This window comes from Pieris brassicae, chromosome 7, assembly GCF_905147105.1.
Source record: "Pieris brassicae chromosome 7, ilPieBrab1.1, whole genome shotgun sequence".
NCBI classification, from domain to species: Eukaryota; Metazoa; Arthropoda; class Insecta; order Lepidoptera; family Pieridae; genus Pieris; species Pieris brassicae.
The window spans coordinates 11137335-11153105 of NC_059671.1; the positions used below are offsets into that span (position 1 = coordinate 11137335).

Sequence of the window (15771 nt, forward strand, 5' to 3'; positions counted from 1 at the left end):
TCTTTGTCTTCGCCGCTACAATATCTTTTTGACCTAAAATGTATGATATACTTTATCGTAAGTGTGGATCACTCCTTGTTTATATTACGTATCTGAAACATACATAGACGAAACAATGGAATGACTTAAGTTTGGCATAAATGTTCGTTCAATGTTCGCAAGCTCGACTGTGGACTGTGCACTGGGTTCAGCCATTGCGATACGGGGCTTGTCTTGCAGTTCCAAATTTCCAGAACGAAAGCGTTGGAACCAAAAACGCACTATGTTTTCTGTTGCGACACCGCCGCTGTAGTGTATTGACAAAACAAAGTGTACTCCAAGACCTACTTACATCTGGCGACGAGGAAAATAGTAAGTACACATTAGTGGAAAAAAGGCATAGATAAGTACACATTAGTGGAAGGCGATACGGTGCAGTAAACAAGTGAAGTCATTTCTAGAGTACTTTCTTTGCCTATAACTTACTATGAACCGGTTGTTTTAATCATTAGCCATTGATACCAAAACAGTTGCATCTTGACTTCTTAACGATTGTAGATAATTTTATGGTTGACGAAAAATATGAACAGCAGCTAGGTACTTATTGATTTAATATTTCACCAATGTTTTGCTTGTATCACAATATTTAATAACGTCATAACTACATTTAAACAGTAAACAACAAAGCAATGCAATCATTGAGATAAGAATAAAAATAAATGAATACCTATAGGTTAAGCTATGTTAAACTACGAGTACATTGAATGTACGATTGTTTTGTAACACCTAGGTAGGTGATGCGTAGGTACGCAGTGGGAGAAATATATTGTACAACACTTGTGTTTTAGTTATGATCCTATTTGTCTACAAAAATAGCAAGGTTTAAATACAACCGGTAACCGTTCACTCAGTAGGTACCTATCTACCTATCGAATGCAGATTAAATTGGATCTGTTTCAATAAATTGATTAAAACTGTGAGGTTGTGATTAATACTGATAAATAAAAGGGAGTATCTACTTAAAGCAGATAGAACCGAACTGATCATTAAATTGATACCAGTAAATAAAACAAAAGCTTTACAATAAAATTATTATTGTATGAGGTTAGTAGGTACTAACTTGGCAGATTAAAATCTGATAATTAAATTTATACGTCTGTTGGTATGGACGGCTCAAGTAGATTTATGCGGATAAAAAATATAATCCGATCATACGAAATGAAAGGATCTAACATAAAATCTAGCTGCAGATACGTAGATATCTGAATCATTCAATTTATTATTCCAGGGTCCCAAAGATGTCACACCTTTCACTGGAAAAGTTCGGCTGTAACGGTGAATCTATCTCAATGGATGCACGATGGACGCAATGGAAACGAGCACTATTCATTTACCTCGAAGCGTCTTTCATTGACAAAGACGTAAAGAAAAGGGCCTCTCTTCTACATTTCGGCGGGCTAGACTTACAGGATGTATTTTACAACATTCCTGGGGCTAATGTTGAACCAACTGAAGGTGAAGACGTGTTTGAAATAGCAATATCTAAACTTGATGCCTACTTTGGTGCAAAGTAGGCATCAAGTTTACGAGATAATATAATTTCAGGCTCCTTAAACAAGAATCTGACAAAAAAATGAAAAATTTGTGGTGAGACTGAGAAAACTATTCTACTAGACTATAGAACTATTAGACTAATAAATTTAATTTCAATGTGAGTACTAAGAAGAACATCGACAGTATAGAATCTGTTAGCAAGCCGACATGGCAATCTATAGAGCAGCAAATGCAACTTAATTGTAAAGTAAGCGGAGAAGATAATGTGGGTATCAAAGAATATCAAATGTCTTCTAAAAATAATAAAAACTCAAATCGCAGCTTAGTATTTTCTAAGCCTTTTTTGGAAGCACCGATCCATTACGGGTCCCTATTTGCAACGCAACTTAAAACATCCATCCGATATAGTTGTAAGAAACAATAGAATCATAACTAGAAACAGTAACAGGAAACTAATCGAAAACTCTCATCACATCGAATGCATTTATTTTTTATTTTTAGACAAGCTTAGTGTTTGCTGTTTTTTGGTTCTATTTTGACTTGCGGATAGCTTGATTTAACTCTCTTCCTCTTGTCTATGACTCTTGAATTCTCTTTGACAATAAGTTTCTCATACTTTATGAACGCTATTTTTCCATTTGCTTTCCATTAGTTAAGGTTCCAAGGACTTCCTTATTTCTAAGGTTTCTTTTGAGTAGTCTTCTGTTATATAGAATTCCTTGAGTTTTTTTTGTTCCTGAAAATTTATGTTCATTTCATTCATTCAATTTCAATTCATTTCGTTCATTCGTCCAAAAGAATTTTTTTATTGTACTTGATCAAATCCAGCGTTGACTGCTCCGCCAAACAGTGAATTATTATATTATTGCTTTTCTTATCTCTTTCTAGAAGCTCTACTTTCTTTTCCAGCTTTTCTACTTTACTTTTCAAAGTTTAGTTTTCTTCGAGGATAGGACTTAGTTTTTCCTCCATTTCATCAAGTTTTGTGTTTCAATAACATTCAAAAAAATTCTATTTCAAATAACATTTCTTTCTTCTTCTTTTACAGAGTATTACTTTAGTACATTAATATAATACAATTTTAAATATAAAGGATTATTCGAAGTGGTCTCCATTGGCTGCAATACAGTCCTTTAAACGTTGAGGCCAGATATCAATAGAAGCACGAACTCTTTCCATGGGAAAATTCTTCACTGCCAATCGTATGGAATGTGTTAGGGATTCCAAATTGTCATGGCGTTTAAAGCAAGCCGTACTGTCTAAAACTGACCACAAATTATAAACCAGCGAATTAAGATTGGAATTAGACGACGGCCAGTCTTCAACTCTGATGAAGTCCGAAACGTACGTTTCCAACCAAGACTGCGTAGGCAGACTTTATGACCCGGCGCCGAGTCTAGCTGGATGGACCATTCTTGGTTATTGAACATGGTGTTGTTAAAGGGCTTGACTACGTGGACGGCCTGAACTTTTTCTATCACAAAGAGAGAAGATCTCATTGTAACTATTAATAGCCCGGAACAGAAACATTTCACTAATATACTTTTTAAAAATGGCATTTTTCTATGGAGCCATGTAGGTATGGGCATACTTTGTGTAATGCAATCACAGCGATTTGGTTCTCTTTATCACCATACTCAATTTTAATATCGCACAATATTGTACAATGTATTGGCGCCAAAATGAGAAAACCAACCAAACCAAATATAATATTTTGTTAATTTTCAATTGTATTTGCGGCGAGACTAAATAGTATTAAGTTACTGTGAAAATAGGAAATAAGGAAAATAAATTATAAATAAATAAATCTTTGGTGGTGTTTGGTGGAGGGAGAGCAGTGTCTAGAGGGCTAGCTCCACATTGCGGGAAGTCAGTAAACAGTGTGAAGAGGATTGGCGCGAGGACCGAGTCCTAATAGACACTGGCCCTAATGGGTCGAGGGGAATATCGTTCTTTCTAGCCCGAGATCTGCGGATGGAGTGCATCGAGGAGTTTGTCGCATGGCTAGGAAAGTTATGTTTGACCAGCAGAATACCTCTCGACATCCCCCTTCAAAATATCGCGCTAGGCCTCTAGGCCGCCTACAGTACCCGCAGATATAGTTTTAATAGAAAGCCAGAATAGCTCACGCGACAACACCGGGACTTGCCAACCAGTAGTGTCAACGGGCGTAGCTTGACCGTCTACCACGAGTCTGCCTGATCCCGTTCACTACATCAGGGCTATGTTGAGATTACTCATTGGCCTTCCAACACTGGACACCCCCGGACACGACACCAGCACCAGGACAGAGTCGAGCGTCGTTCCTCGGTCCACTGCATCACAACTAAAGTGAGTTCGGTCACGCACGCTGCAACCCTTGTACCGCAATATATCAGCAAGGCGCGAACCCCCGCACAACCTATAGGGGAGATGCCCCGAACGAGCCCAGGCTTACCTCTCGCGAGGGAGGGTGCAGCAGATGTCACGGAACGCTCCTTTAGTCAGCTGAGTACTTCCGACGAGATAAGACATGTATGAACTTGCGACTACCAGACTCTATGGCGGCGTGTGGAGGTTCGTTCTGTCAATGATTAACACTTTTTAATTATAAATTACGTTTCACGTTTTATTTGCCCTGGCAACTCGTCTCTGTATTGAAAGTCCGGCTAAATGGAACAATATATTTCGAATTCTTGGTTGTATGGTAACTGTATATGTACGGCAACAAAAGTTTTGTATACCTAAGGTGTTTTAAATTCATGAATTAAAAAATTATCTAAAATTGTGTTGAATTCAACTAGCATTTTATTAAATTGCTTTTCCACATCATTATATTCTTTGCATTCATAGAAAATCCTCGTCTTTATCTTGTATCCTACATCCTCTTCCTAGTATTAAATTAAAAGAGTTTTATTTAAGGAATGACTTTAAATATTCTAGACAAGTCCAGTTCAGACAACCTTTTACTAAATAAAATACATAGTAATTTGTGCGACGAAATTTATAACAATTTATAAATGATTATGGTTAGGGTGATTTAGTATTTTCTTGTATCCAGGAATTGTACTTGTACGTGTTGGTGTACACATCAGGGATAGCATTAGCACAGGGCCAGTTGTAGGACACGATACCGGCTGAGGTGCCGTTGCACACTAGGCTGCCGCCTGAATCACCCTGAAAATTTCCAATTACAAACATTGTACAGTGTACATAGCACGCGGATAATTTGAATGATTTAAATGTCGTTATTGATGGATAATTCATAAAAATTGTTTCAAATTCAAAAACAGTACGCTATATGTAGGCTGTGTAGTCATACACCGTTGAAACAGATTAGTGGCAAAATGCTTCGGCTCTCAATGCTTTGTATCTAAATGCTTCGTGCCTATTTACAATAATCTAATATATATCTATTTACAATAATATATACTCACTTGGCATGTTCCTTCTCCATATTTGTTAAGTGTACACATCTGGTTGGAGCTTATAGTGACACGGGAGCGTCCTTTAAAAAACTTATTACAATCTTTGCTGGATAAAGTTTTGACATAAAGATACCGCAATTCGTAAGGCGCGAACCGCCTTTCGCCCTATAAGTAAACAAATGACATATGAATTCAATAAACTTAAAAACATAAGTTACTCGATAATATCCCATTTTACAAATATGTGTCTCCGGAAAATTGTTTACTCACAATTTTACCCCAGCCGGTCAGTAAACACGATAATCCAGACTTGATATCTTGGCAGGGGCTGAACGTTTTTATTGAATTCGATGACCTCTTTCGTACGTATAACACCAATATCATTGTCAAATTGTTTTGGCTTGTTGTGTTCTTTGTGAGTAATGACTTTGCTTATTTTATACGTTGTCCCACCTTCATTTCTTGATAATGTACCAACCACAGCGGTAAATTCTGATGGTTTACGACTGAAGAAAAAAAGTCATAGATAATTGATATAATTTTAAAAACTCAGATAAAAACGTCAGAGCGTACTCTTAGATTGGTGCAGTAAACACCTTATATTATATACCTTTCTACACAATGGGCAGCTGTCAGCATCCATCTTTCGGATATGACAGCAGCGCCGCAAAAAGTCCAGTTATCTTTTGATTTTAGAGCGGCTTGGTGCTTCACAAGGCCTTTGGGTGCGTCTTTGCCACCCACCACTCGGGTCTCGGGCTCTTGTCCTCCAGTCTTAGAGGCAAGATCTTCAGCATCGCCTACAATAAACGGCACTGTTCTTAATAAGTAAATAAACAATAAAAGGATATACTTAATTAGGAAATAAAAAAAAACTTACCCTGAACGCTCCATGCTACTATCAGTAGAATAAAGGATGTCTTTGAGACGCCCATCATCAATGATACTTCTGTAGTAAATACACTTATTAATATAATGCCTTTCTTTTTATACTCGCAAAGTAATCTATTTTTTAGGAATAAAGTATTAAAATAAATGTTTTTAATGAATTACACAAAAAAAACTACAATTATTTTTAATTACTTTTTTATCAATAGACAAACAGGTGTCTTAAATATTTATAAGCCATCAGCATGGCCACTCATCACCAATAATAAGTAAAATATAATTTCAATGAAACAAAGGTCAGAGAAATTGCTCGGTATAAATGAGCTTTGGTACGAAGCCCCATAGCAATATTAAAGTGTTTTAACATTATGTCTAATATACTACAGTTTTGAAATAAGAAATAATAATACATAATAAAAAAAACTTCTATTCGTTACTCCAAATTTACCATCGACTCAATATATTAACAAGTATAATTATAGAGGATTACTAGTTTTATTTTGTAATACGTACAAATGAGATTGTTTGTGGGGATCAAAAGCTGCTCTTTAGGTGTACACGTGTGCAGCCACCTAGCTAAGCAGTATGTAGGAAATTAAACAAATCATCATAAGAGCTAATATTTAATTGCGCGCGGGAACAACGACCAGAGCTACCAATTGTACGCTGCATACTGACGTTATACAAAATGTGTTGTACACAGCTAATACAATTTCTATACGATTGGGAGCAAAAATTGGGGAGCCAATATTTTCAGATGCGAATATTAAACAGATATTGCGGGTGGCGCCTCGTATTTTGTAAAACTGACACACATATTTTCATGTTGTTTCAAAATTCTAACCGTGGTAGAAATTTCTCGCAAGCGAATTATAGCAATGGTAGATATTACACTCAGGCGAGGAAGTAATCACAAGCGTAACAATGTTTTCCCAAGAGGTAGATGCTATCATTAGTTAGGTATAGGTAGATTGTATCATTTCATTGTAATACCAGAAAATATTCATTTATAGTTTATATAGTGTTACCCGATTTGAAGAGAGATAGAGAAAGATATTTTTTTTTCAGGAGCTATAGTTAAAACTAAAAATAGTAGGATACCGATTAGAATTCTTAACATAAGAGATAAAGTAGTTATATTAGAATACTTTATTCCAGAAGTAAATTTTTTGAGTAAATATAATATTCTATCTTTTGATAGGATTAATACTAATATAAATAGCGCTGAAACTTTACTTTCGTTGTTTATTTATTTATTTAATCACTAGTAATCTTACAGCTAACATACACATTATAAAACAAAACACTTAGTCAATACAGAAAGCCAAAACAGATTACATAGATTAACAATATATATGTAACAGAAAACAAGTAAGTAAATTTATAGACAAAATATATTTAAAAAAAACTAATTAAAAATAAATATTGCAAAATAAATATTTTTATGCAATTAATGTTTTTAAATGACTGGCATATCTGCTAGATAAATCCTAGTTGCTTAAACGCTTTGCTTGTTATGTCATTGATATGTTCTGATAGGCCAATTTTGTAATCTAATAATATTCCAAGGCTTTTCTAATTTTACTTGTTTTATTGGGGTGTTATCGATTTTGTAAAAGTATTGTATTTTTTTATTTACGCGAAAACGTTATCTTATTACATTTGTTTATATTTATTGAAAGTTTATTTTGTTTGTAATATATTTCTAGTATGGTACAAAGCACTGTTTCGAATCTTCCAGCGTACGGGCTTCCCGAGAAATTATGCAACTGGATCTAGAGCTTTTGAGCCGATCGGAGCATCAAGGTCGTCATCGACGGAGCATGTTCCGACGTTAAACCCGCCAATGCTGGAGTCCCACAAGGTTGTGGGATGTCCGATGATGAAACTCAGCTGCAGGTATTAATCTGAACAACTCCTCTGAACACTCTCCATGGTAAATGCGGTAGAAGATGCAGAGTGACCCCACATCTCTACGCAACGCCAAAGGATCGAGCCGCTCAGAGAGGGATTGGTCATCGAGGATTCGAACCGCTCTTCGTTGGATACGGTCAAGTGGAAGGAGCTGGTACTGGGGAGCCCCCGCCCAGAGGTGAGAACAGTATTCCATGTGGGGCCGTATTTGCGCTTTATAGAGTTGCAAGTGGTGGCCCGGAGTGAAGTACCGTCTCTCTGGAAGGGAGTTGGGCCAATCTCTCGCCAAGTCCGGTAATGTTCTCTGACTTTGCCATAGCCATTTCCCGTTTGAAGGACCTGGAGGCTGAGTTTTATGATTTTTTTATGTTCGCAGGTATTGGCATTACGAGATATCGCCGCTTCCGTCCATGCCTTAAAGCATTCTCGCTTTCTACGCCACCTTGCAAGAAAATTGAAAACAGGTGGGTGACTTGCCACGGATCGGCTCCGCAGAAAATGGAATAAAGAGTTTCATGCCCTGCAGAACCACTTCGGCGACAGAGATAGCGACGGAATCTGGAGCTTCCGATGAAAAGCACATGGCGTATTTGCTTTTTGTCGGAAGGAAAGGCTTTTCCCCAAGGGAAGGACGCAAAGAAAGACCGCATCCCATCCCAATCTGCTGACCCAAAAAGCGGAATGGAAGATGGAAGACAAGAATATAAATAAGCACTTTTTAAATGTATCTTATTAATACTCACGGTACGTATAACTTATATCAAACGTGGGCACCAACTCATGACATGCATTGTACAATAGTAAAGGATATTGTAAAGCTAAAGTTAAAGAGAACTGGGCCGGTTATATGAGGTAGTATGGAGAAATGGTCTAGTAATATGACAGAATGATGTCAACGTTTCGAAAAGCATTGTAGAGGACGACGACATAAGCGATGGGACGATACATTCGCAAACATGATGGAAAATATATTATGGCAACGTGTCGCGCGCAATAAAATAAATGGAGAAGAGTGGGGGAGGCGTTTGCCCCTTAGCAAGGGGATGAGGACCTTGTTGAAAATTACTGTATTTTCTGAATAAAAGGCTTTATTATTTTGTTATTCATATTAATGAAACTTACACGTGGCATATCCAAGATTAATGAAATATGCAAATTCTTAATTAGAAAACGTGAAAATAGATTATAATCTGTTTTATATGCTAACAATTAATTTTGATAAGGTTTTCGTTTTCTATTATTCTAATTGTACTACTTAAAAAAATTACATGGTCTATATAAAAAATGTGTGCGTGTACTAGAGTAGACACGTAAGAAGTGAAATTTCTTTATGACCTTATTTTTCTAAAAATAATCTAGTATATGCAACTTTACAGAAATTGGTTAAATAAAGTTAAATTAGATAAAGTTTAACAAAAGGCTTTTATTATCATAGACATGAATACAAATAGTATATTTTTTCATAATACATAAAGTATTACATACTACTAAGATTATTACAGAATTTCATTAATTGTAAGATAATTATTACCGTTATTATTCTATATTATTCATTGTTATCGTTATTATATATTGTTGTTATTAATGGCTTCGAATCTCTTCGAATAAACCGTGGTAAAAAATGGTGGTGGTGGGACAAAAAAATGGCCCGTAACCGAAAAATGTGACGGTAATTTTTTTTTCCAGCGCCGATAAAGAATTTTCAATAGAAAGGCATTTTAATATTAACAGGTTCATTTCAAAACTGTAAATAATGATGGACGTCTCAAAGATATCCTTTATTCTACTGTTAGTAGCCTAGAGCGATCGGGGTATTTTTTTATTTTTTATTATTTACTTTATTTTCTTGTTTATTTATTAATTAAGAAGGCGATGCTGATGGTTTTGCCTCTAACACTGGAGAGCAAGAGACCGAGACCCTTTCTGCGGTGCTGCTATCATCTCCGACAGATGGATACTGACAGCTGCACATTGTGTTAAAAAGGAATGTAATATAAATAATAATACATATTGTGTTTACTGCGCTGGTCGGAGAGACTGCAGTTTTTTGCCTGACCATTTGAAATTATATTTAATAAAGTTTTTTTTAAAGATTTAAACCATCAGAATTAATCTCTAGTTGGTACATTATCAGTATCGAAAGGTGGTACAAAGTATGAAATAAGCAAAATCATATCTCATTAAGAACATAAGAAGCCAAATATATTCAACAACGATATTACCGTTATAAGTACGAAAAAGGACATCGAATTCAATAAAAACGTTCAGCCCCTGCCATTAGCCAGAAATATGTCACGTTTGGATTGGACGTGTATACTGAGCGGCTGAGGTTACCTTGAGATATATATTTGTAAAAAATTATATATACAATTGTTACTGACGAACTTATGTTTTTAAAACAAAATTGAAATAAAATGTGATTTGTATTATTTGTCAGACAAATTACAATATCTGTATGTGAATACTTTAAGTAGCGAGGAATACAGTAAGTACTATAAAGGTCCCAAGGACACCATTATAGGTTCCAGCCAGATGTGTACCCTTAACAAACGTGGAGAAGGAACATGCCGAGTTAGTGTATATTTATCATTTAAGAATCATTTTGCCACTAATCTGTTTCAACGGTGTGTAGTCAACACAGCCTAGGCGTGCAGATATAGCTGTTACTTTTGCTGCAGATATACTATTTTTGAGTTTCGCAGCAGACTACTACTGGCTAGACTAGAGACATAAATACTGTAAAAAAAGTATTGCAAAAACAATCTATTGCAGATAACATTAATACTTTTACAGTGAATTAGTTTAGTACATTAAGATAAAACAATTTAATATATAAAAAGGTTCTTCGTAGTGGTCTTCATTGGCTGCATACAGTTCTTCAAACATTGAGGCCAGATATCAATAGAAGCACGCACTCTTTCCATGGGAAAATTGCACTGCCAATCGGGCAGTGAAGAATTTTCCGGATTGTTTTAAGGACTCCAATTTATCATTTAGGCGTTTAGAGCAAGTCTTAAATGCGCACACACAAAGAAAGTCCAAAGTTGATGCCCAGCCAGGGATCGATACTACGACCACTGGGATGAGAGTCACAGGCTGAAGCCACTAGGCCAACAATGCTCATCTATAGACAGGAGAAGTAAATGTCTGGGCAACGTTCCAATTCAATTCCATTTTTATTTCATTCTAAAGTCTAACTTCAAGTTAAGTTGAATTCATACCACAATGAATACCTATTCTTTGTAACAACATTTCTATATTTTAAATCAGTAGTAATGTTCTTTTTCTTCTCTCTTTTCTTTTCATTTCCTCCCCTCTCCCTTCCAAATTGTGCTTCTTCATATTGTTATCTTATCAAATACCAAAACGTTTAATGTTTTCACTTTGAATTTTCAAAAAAGCTTATTTGCAGCCAGAAACTGTTTGCTTACCGCTACATAAATTAGTTCGCTTACCGTTTGCAACTGCGACTAAATCAATGGATATTTAAAAAAATAAAAATGTTTCTACTTGTACATTAATACTTTTAATACTTTATTGTTTACTGTATTAATCAATGGTGAAAATTATAACTAATAAACGATTGTAATTATATATTTATTGACAGATGATAAAAAAATATTGTTTACTAGTTAATAAGTTTCATTTATAAGTTATACAATAAATAAATTAATAGGGTATTTATTGGTAAAAAGCAGGTGTCAGGTAAATGTTAAATAAAATTAACATTCAATTAAATTAGGAGTACATACATTAATTAATTTGTAATTACTAATTACCATGTAACTGTAATTTGTAACACTTGTTACGTACTGTAAGTCACAATACACATAAGCTTAGAACAAAATTAAAACCGCATACGACTTATGGATTATTATGGCGTCGACAGAAAATGTCCGTATATCGTTGTAGTTTCTTTAAACTTTTTCTAATCATTTCGAAAATTGTTTAATCATATTTGAAATATTATTACTTTATTGGATGTTAACCTAACGTACAAGGCACGCAATTTATAGTAACCGTATCTGTATATGTACAATATTCTATATTACAAATCCAATTAATCGTGACGACATAGTCTGCCATTATAACGGATTCCTCGTGAGTTTCTGTCTTTTATTAGATTTATTCAGATTTCAATCAACTCAATTTTGACACAGTCCTGTAATGGGAATAATTTGATAATTGTTTATTTTGTATTCAAGGTAATAATGTAGTTAAATACGAATTCCGGTCAATTAGAAACATGTATGCGAATAGTCTTTTTTATTTTTGACTTGTTTAATAGTGTTCACGCCTTCCAGGTACCTTTTTGTCCTCTCTGTTCATATTGTCTGTCCTTACCGCACCAATTCCCTAAACATCACACTGTCTCTTTTGCTATGTTCAAGTGTAGGAGGAGGGGACCATTCTACGTGTTCCCGCGCTTCAGAGAAGACTTATGTCAAGGAAAACTTCGGACGAAACTGAGATAATTTTTTTTATCGGGAATGATTTCTATTGATAACATTCGTGATAAATGTTTCTGAAACTGAAAATAAAATAAATTATAAAATAATGTAGTTGAATTAACAATTAGCGTGGTTCCAGAGACCAAGACTATGGCTGACCCTTGTCGCAGGGTAGACAGGCTAGGGTGGAGAATGTTGTTTGGCCAGTCTAATAGGACCTTCAGGAAAGAAGAGCGCAATTAACGAACGAACGAAACGAAATAAGTATGGTTATCATATAAAATGTTGAGGGAATTAAATAAATGAACAGACAGAGGATCTGGCATAATCAAAAACGTCTATGAGTTTTGTGTAACAAATATTTGGTTATTTGGTAACACCAAATTAATTGTTTATGTTAAATTTTGAGATTAGCAGACCCAACCCAAATTTATATTATTTGTTTATATTGTAAACCTATAATGTAAAATTTCAAACGTTGTGATACGATGTGCAACCGAGAGAACCCCGCTATTATTTAGCCTGAGCCAGTTGCCCTTGTTCCGTTACTAAACGAAAGAACTTGTAAACCTACGTTACTCATTTTATATTTCAATTAAATGTTATAATGACCTAAGATACATAGTGCTAGCTCATACCCAAATACTGTTACTCAATATTAGTTTATTGTGTTTGTTGTCGTCAGTTAGAGTTCACCCACTGTCGTGTTTTATGTTTAAGTACATGAGACCATAATGTTTTAGTTATGCATTAAAGCTTAATTGTTCAATCTTAAATACAATTAATAATCGCGTTATGTAAAGCAGTTTTTGCAGCATTATGTGGAACCAGCTACCCACTGAAGTATTTCTAAATCAATTCGACTTAGGGTCCCCAAAAAAAATAATTTCTCTCCACGCGAATTGTTAAAGATATCCTTTCGAGCCACTCTCGATACAGATTTCCATATAAATTAAGGTTTCCGACGAAGCTTTAAAAGAGTACGCTGGAAAAGAAAGGTATGAAAAACAGCATAAAAATGATAAGCCGATATTGTTAAAATAGGTTGAATGGAATATTGAAGAAAAACACTTTTTGAACGGAATGAAGTATTACTATTAAAAACTTATAATTATTATTACATAATTTTAAATTTTATTTTTTTCCGACGTTTCGCGTGCTTTTAAGCGAGCGTGGTCACGGTGACTGAAGACAAAAGGTGTTGAATGTCAAAAGTATCACAGCTGCAGAGAAAGTTGTGTTATCTGTATTTATTGCCCCGAAGTTGATATCGAGTAAAAGATGACGGGTTTTTGCAAAAATGACTCACGCTGTCCTCTATTTTCGCGGATGTTTGTCTTGGGGTTTTAATTTGGATATTATTGGTTCCCAGGTGTTTGAAAATTTTAGGCCGTCTTCTCTATTGAAATTGGGGTGTTTTTTTTTTTCAATGGCTTCGCGTACCAATCTTGGGAAGAATCTTTTTTCTTTCGCAAGTACTTTCGGTTGGTCAAAGCGTATGTAATGATTAGGCCTATCTAGTGTGTGTTCACAGACTGCTGATTTTGTGTGTCGTCTATGTCTTATGTCCGCAATGTGCTCTTGAGTCTACTGGACATATTGCGTTTAGTTTGCCCTATGTAAGACAGGCCACAGTTGCAATCCTGTTTGTATATACCTGCATCTTGCAGCCGGGTGTTACTTTTGATTAATGTTAGGAATTGCTGAATCTTCTTCTGCGGCTTGAAAATTGTACTAATAGAAGCTCGTTTTAGGATCCGGCTAATTCTATCTGTAAGTCCCTTTACATATGGCAGGTAGGCTGGCTGGCGGGGAACTGTTTGTGTCTTGTTTTTGTTTCTGTGATGTAGCCGGGGGATGCGCAGCTTGTTTCGGTGTAGCACCTGTTTTACATACTGTAGTTCCTCCTCGAGGTGCGCAGCATCACAAAGACGTTGGGCTCTCTGGAACAAACATTTACCGACAGAAAGCAGTTGTGAAGGGTCGAGGTGGGATTCACCATTGAGGTACCTATCTATGTTGTTGCCTTCCTGTGTATTATGTGACCTAGTGTGCCATGTGCTTTGCGTGTAATTAAAATATCCAAAAAGGGCAGACAGTTATTGTTCTCTTGTTCAACAGTAAATTTAATGTTTTTGTGTATTAATTTAAATGTGCTAGAAATGCAGTTGTTTTATCATTCGGGAGTACTACAAATGTGTCATCGACATATCTCTTGTACAGTCGAGGTTTAACCGGGGGCATTGGCCAGAGCTCTCTGCTCAAAGTCATCCATGAAGATGTCAGCGACTATAGGTGACACCGGAGAACCCATGGCTACTCCATCAACGTGCACATAGAACTCATCTTCCCACATTAAGTATCCTGATGTGAGACAGTGTTTTACAATATCTACATAATCTGGTGACCTGTTCTGTTCACTAAGTCCTTTTGCAATCATATCTAGGCAGTTAAGATTTAGAATTATGTAAATAATTATTAAAAAATAATAATACGGCGAAGGAAAATGTAAAAAAACGAGGAAGTCTTCGACCGATAAATCTAAGACGTATGCCTGAGCACAGAAATCTTAGCGTCTCTGAATTGTTTGTCTAATTGATATTCTTATTATATGCTATATTTCTTAAACGAATTTATTATAATATTGAATCCTATATTTTAGGACGTCGATTTGTTATCGCGTTTTACACACGCATAACGGCATCTGTTGTTTAAATGTAACGATGAATTTAAACAGGACTAGTATGTTATGCTATGAATAGCCATAGTTCCAATTAAAGTAGTTGAGTTTAGTGAGTTTCTAGAGCAACTACTAACGGAGTACTGTACAGCTTGCTTGCTAGTGGACCTTGAAATGTGTGTTTAATATTTATATGTATGGAATGTCAGGAGTATCTGTATTGTATATGTAATGTATGTATGAGCAAGCTGCACTAGATAACTAAATATATGAGAGGGTGAATTGTAAGAACCTAACAACTCCTAAGCCCTACAGATGTACCCTAACACATAAAGAGTGAATATATAAATGAGTACGGGATGTCTGCACCAAGAGACCTAAGGTAACAGACGGAGCCCTACGGGTAGGATCAAAGGTTCGAGGTGGTGGGATTACCTCAAAGCTATAGGGCAGGCTCACCACGATAATTAAGGGCTTGAAGTAGTCTTCGCCACTTTGAGAGGAAGCGAGAAATGAATACGACAGAGCAATATTGAAATCTGATTTATTGTTCAAAGACCATATCTTAAATACTACTTACACCTATTCACACATACATAATATTATTTAAGTGAGCTGTTGGTGTATTGCGCACCGTCAGCTATAAACATTTTGGAACACACGAGAGCCGTGTCAGCAGTTGGTCAATGTTCAAATGACATTCAATGTCAGGAGTATCCTGTCCTGTAAATGTAATGTATGTATGAGCAAGCTGCACTAGATAACTAAATATATGAGAGGGTGAGATGTAAGAACCTAACAACCCTACGGATCCCTAAGCCCTACAGATGTACCCTAACACATAAATAATGAATTTATAAATAAGTGGAACACATGTGAGCCGTTTCAGCAGTTGGTC

The 15771-nt window shown here is 35.7% G+C and overlaps 2 long non-coding RNA genes across 3 annotated transcripts; one reads left to right on the plus strand and one right to left on the minus strand.

Annotated features, from left to right (window-relative positions):
• The first annotated feature begins 312 nt into the window (after positions 1–312).
• LOC123711900 lies at positions 313–1622 on the plus strand. Its single transcript, XR_006754017.1, has 3 exons — positions 313–351; positions 1268–1494; positions 1585–1622. It is a non-coding gene; the product is annotated as an uncharacterized LOC123711900 (long non-coding RNA).
• A 2859-nt stretch (positions 1623–4481) lies between these two features.
• On the minus strand, positions 4482–5894 carry LOC123711899. 2 transcript variants are annotated; one of them, XR_006754016.1, is made up of 5 exons: positions 5821–5894; positions 5551–5755; positions 5211–5446; positions 4950–5105; positions 4482–4689 (listed from the first exon to the last, which is right to left on the minus strand). It is a non-coding gene; the product is annotated as an uncharacterized LOC123711899 (long non-coding RNA). The 2 variants fall into 2 exon arrangements; XR_006754015.1 differs by having other exon boundaries at positions 5551–5740; positions 5821–5892.
• Between the last annotated feature and the right edge of the window lie 9877 nt (positions 5895–15771).